Source organism: Chroicocephalus ridibundus, chromosome 12 (genome assembly GCF_963924245.1).
Source record: "Chroicocephalus ridibundus chromosome 12, bChrRid1.1, whole genome shotgun sequence".
NCBI lineage: Eukaryota > Metazoa > Chordata > Aves > Charadriiformes > Laridae > Chroicocephalus > Chroicocephalus ridibundus.
In genome coordinates, this window is record NC_086295.1 from 11,384,464 (window position 1) to 11,389,743 (window position 5,280).

Consider the following 5,280-nt stretch of genomic DNA (forward strand, 5'->3'; position numbering starts at 1 on the left):
CAGGGACTGTTAGTCCTTGCTCAGAGGACAAAGATCTCAGCAGCCTTCAGGCCTCCGTCTTCTCCCTCACAAGGAGGTCGTACCCCCGCTCCGGGCAAAGCTGTTTTCTTTAGGTGCTCTTGGGCAATGGGAAATTACTCCATTTCCTACCAACGGGTCAATGTCCCCCTCGCCTTGTGTAACGCGTTCCCGGAGCCTTTCCTTGGGATTTCTGGGGCTGGCAGGAACCTGAGCTGTGCTGGAAAGAGGCGCTGGGAATGCCCTGGGAGGAGAAGGCACCCGCAGCCAAACACCCCGTGCTCCTGCGAAGGGTCCCCCTGGGCAGCCCCCGATTTCACAACTGGGCAGGGCGAGGACAGCGAAAGCCCGGGCATCGCCCCGACGTGCTCCACGCAGCCCCTGAGCCATCGTGCTGCCCCGGGAGCCCCCGCTTTCCACCCAGGGCATGGTGGGCGTCTCACCGTGCCCTTTCCTGCTCAGACTTCCCTTCTCGTGTCTCCATGGGGCACGTTAACTGGACCTTAACTTACTGGATATCTGTTAATTATTGTCCAGTTTCCCTAATGATTCTGTGGCTGCACTTAGTTCTTTGTGAAGTCATTTATTAAATAACCGGGAGAGCATTTAGCCAACCCAAATAGACTTTCTGGGCCGTGCACCAATAATTTAGCACTTTTAATGAGAAAGACAAGCATTGGATTAATTTTTAAGCAATCCTCTGGCATTCAGCTGCTGCCGGGACTGGAGAGGACAGTGCTGTGCTCCCAGCTGGTGCCAGGATCCGGCTGAGGTGGTGCTTGGGTGGAGTGCTCCTCCCTTCTCCAAGAGAGGAGAAAACACTAAGGAGCAAGGGCTTGGATTCAGTTGCAGAAAAGCTGAGGGGGAAGAAATCCGTCTGAAGGACTTTTTGATAGTGCTTTATCCATAGCAAGACCTTAGGGGAAAAGTCTAAAATCTGCTTCTATTGCAAATTCCCATGGAATAACCCAGACCATGGCATTTCTGTGTGCGGGATTACCTGCAGTCTCTGCGTTGCACTCTGTCACGTGTGCAGCACCCGCTGCCCCAGGGTCCCTCAGAGCTGCCCCCGTCCCACGCTGCTCATACTTTCCTCCATGCAAAGCACCTTCTGAGCCAAGTGCAGCTGTGCAATGCTGAGGATGCTGCCGGCCCATGCTGCAGTTTCCCAGCCAGGCCAGGCGTCTCCGGTTTGTATTTCCCAGGGATGGCGAGGAGGGAGGCCAGCAGCCCCCGGTCCCCTGGCTCAGGGCTTGACCATGGCCAAGCCCCAGCCTTAGCAGGGTGCACAAAGCACCTGCGGGTTTCAAGGTCTCGGTGTTTTCGAGCCTTGCCAGGTGAGAAGGATGAGGAGGAGCAAGACCCGGGCACTTGACCCAAGCTGGCCAACAGGAATATTTCATACCATGAACGTCACATTCAATATAAATTAGAAAGTTTGCTGAGGACTTTCTCTCTTCCTTTCATGGCTGCGATCCTGAGAACTCCTTGCCCTGGTGCCAGAGCCCTGAGCCCTTCCCTTGCTCCCGGAGCCGCAGCGCTCGCAGTGTCCCACGTTGGCTGTCCCCTGCTGGGAGTGCATGTCTTCCTGCTGATGGAATGGGCTGGAAATGATCCTTGTCTATTTTATATTGGTATCAGGATCAGTATTAGTTCTCTAGTATTATTAATGTTAAATACTTGGTATCATTCTATTAAATCTATTCATATTTCAACACTCGTGTTTCCTTGGTTTTTTTTTTCCTTCATTCCCCTTTCTGGGTGGGGAGGGGTCATCGGGTGATAGAATAATTGTCTAAATGACAGTAAATATCTGTGTGTTCTTCAAATCATGACACCCTCACCGGCCAATGCAATGCTTTGCCTGACGCCAAGCTCCATCCATTCATCCCAGCTCACGGCTGAGGATGCTCCACTTGCCCCGGGCCAGGTCCATCGCTCGGAGATTGGGTGCCCCCAGCCCAGTGCACCCTCAGTAGCGCTGGTGTCTGGTGCCATCTAGTGAAAAGCCATTAATGAAGCTCGGCAGGACCATGCAGATACAGTCCTGCTCCCAGACGCGATCCCACAGCGTGTTCCAGTGATGTTTCCCTGAAAAAATCCCACCTCAGCTGATGCCCAGCTCCCACTGCTCATCTCGTTGCCTCCCACTTCTCCTCTCCCACCTTTCCACCGACACTTTGCCATCCCAGAGGCCACACCGCAATGCCAGCCCAGCTCCACTTTGCCTACAACCTCCCTTAATGTTTGCCAAAATTATATTGGGCCAATGGAGGCTTAATCGTGCCCTCAGACCATGCTGTTATCTGCCCTAATCAAGCCTGTTATTACTCAACTAATTGCTTCCTTTCCCCCCCACCCCCGTTTTTTTTTAATTTTCCCTGCAGTTACTGTGTGATTTTTTAGAGAGCTGCATACAAAGCAGTGAATTTCCAGCCCCCAATTTCGAGCTGGCAGCACGCTGTTGTGGCTTGTTGGTCACTGCGCTCTGTAGCAATAGGATCTGGCTTGGTTGTGGCTTGTGACCATCAGCACCTTCCTAACCCCCCCCCAGGGCTGTCTGCTGGGCTGCGGGGCAGTGAGAGGGATGGCGGGGGGTGGGGGGGGTGCGTGTGCATGGCTGGGATGTGGGGCTGATGGGTGGGATATAGGGCTGACAGATGGGGTACAGGGCTGACGGGTGGGATATAGGGCTGATGGATGAGATTTAGGGCTGATGGATGGGATATAAGGCTGACGGATGGGGTACAGGGCTGATGAGTTGGGTATAGGGCTGATGGATGGGATATAGGGCTGACAGATGCGGTACAGCGCTGATGGGTGGGATATAGGGTTGTCGGGTGGGATATAGGGCTGACGGATGGGATATAAGGCTGACGGATGGGGTACAGGGCTGATGAGTCGGGTACAGGGCTGCCAGGAGGGCCATGGGGCTGCCAGCTGGGATACGCACAGAGCTAATCAGCAGGGCTTCGTTTGCTGGCCCAGCAAACAGATATAACGAGGCCACAAGTGCCCCAGTCCATGCCAACTGGGACAAGAGCCCTGCTCACAAGCCATCAAACCCCCATGCTGACCTAGGGAGCTGCTGCTTTCGATTGCATGTGGAAAAAGCTACTCCACACCTCCTAAAGCGAATACCTGAGCACTTCCCAGCTCTTCTGGGAGCAGTCCCAGCAAGCTCCACATCCCAGCCCAGGACCTGCTTTGAGCTTCCTGCTCCTCGGCTCCACATCCCAGCCCCAAGCACACAAAAACCTCTCCATATCCCTGCTCACACTCCCGAGGACACAAGTCCCATCGAACAAACTGCTCACGGAAGCAGGACCAGCAGGATGGGGCACCCCTGAAAGCGCCCTATAAACCCACCAGGAATAGTCACGGCAGTGGAAACACCCAAGCTCTGCAAAGCAAATTAGCCAAGGTGGGTGCTGGAGCCACTAACAGCATCCTCGGGGAGAAGGAACTGTGCTGAAGTGGTGTGAGCCCAGGGCTGAAACCCTCCTGCTCCTCCTCTTCTTCCTCCTGCACCAGCAAGCAGGCAAGGTGGGTACGTGAAGGACCCTCCAAAAACCAGTCGTTGTCCCTACCCAGCAGCCTCTGCCTGCATGCAGGAGACAGGACTAAGTGGAGCCCTCCTTTTCCCCGCGTGTGGGACACAGGGACTACACCAAGGCAGGCTCCTGTCACTGAAAAGCCACCTCTGCCCCATGCACCTGTGGGAGATGGTCCCCGGCTGCCTCAGCATCCCTCCCCGTGCAGCCAGCCAGGGCGCTCGGTGGCTCTCCTGCCCCGAGCAGACACATCCCAGCATCAGGGCCATGCCCCCCCCCATGGGTGTAAGTGGCCCCACACCACTGACTTGGCACATTTACACCCCTCTAAAGCAGGCACTGAGTTCCTGTAAGAGACGGGCTGGAAATTCCCTGCCGAGGGGCAGAAGGCCCTCCAAGCCTTCAGTGGAATGCCTCAAACGCTCGCAAGGAAATAAATAATGCAGAACCGGCCTTCAAGGAACTGGTAAGGCCAACACTTCTGGCACCTGAAAGTGTGGGAGAACTGTCTTGTGAAGACAGGATTGTTCTGCCACTCGTGTGGTGAGCTCCCTAGTTCTCAGTTCTCGAGGCCATTGTGTCCAATAAGCGACCTTAGCTTCATTATCCGTGAAATGCATATGAAAGCGCACACCCTGCATATGCTAATGAAGATTATAGAGATCACGCTAAACACGTATGACTATGACACTCGTCTCTCCACCCAAACCAAGCTACACCTCACCTGGGAGAAGGGAGAAGCCTGAGCCGAGGCTGTCCTCAGCAAGGGGGGCTGGACCATGCTCATTCAGCAAACAGAAAAGGGGAAAATAAGTGCCCCTAAGGGGGAACAAAGAAGAAACAAAAGAAGAAGATAATGCCTGGGAAGATCCTTCCCAAGAAAGAAGACCGTACCTGGGAAGATTTTTCCAAGAAAGAAGATCATGCCTGGGAAGATCCCCTGGAAAAGACGCTGGAACCAGGAATGGTGATCTCTCTATCTCTGTCTTTTTCTCTATCTTTTCCTTTCTCTATCCCTCAGTTTCCCTTTTCTCTTAGAGTTGTTAAGTAACGACTTTAAGTACGACCTTAAGTACCATAAGTTGTACCATAAGCTCGCCATAAGTTGTCCTGTACCCGTTGTTAAGTAACACAATGCATACCCCACCACTTGCCATCATTTGTCATATACCGAACCAATTATTGTGGACTTGTTAAGACCTATACTAACCGTTTGGGGAAGCTAATAAATATTTCCATATGGACCTTGAGATTTATCTCACCTTAGTCCGCGCCGTTGGGAATTTATGAATCTGAAGTCACTTACTCCCCCTCTCTTTCCTGGGAGTGGGACGTGACAGTTCCCCACGCTCCGACAAGCGCAGGCTCCAAAGCAAACACTGGGAATGGTGACACAGCCCCCCATGCCACACTGGCTCCCTCCAGCCGAGGCCAGGTCTGCAGCATCCTCAGGGGCCCACAGAGCAAGGATTTTCCCAAAGGATTTTGGAGCCTGAGGACAGGGGGCCTCTGCAAAAGCCAGAGGCCCCCAGTTTGACTCAGAGCTGCCTCCATGGCCCTGCAGCCCAGCCGAAAGGAGAGGGACGGGTCATACAAATCTTCAGGGCGTTTATTGTCCAGATAGAATTTTTTTTTATATAAAAGAAGTGTTTAGAAATAGCACTACCCTGTTCTCAAAATGAAATATATATATATACACACACACGTA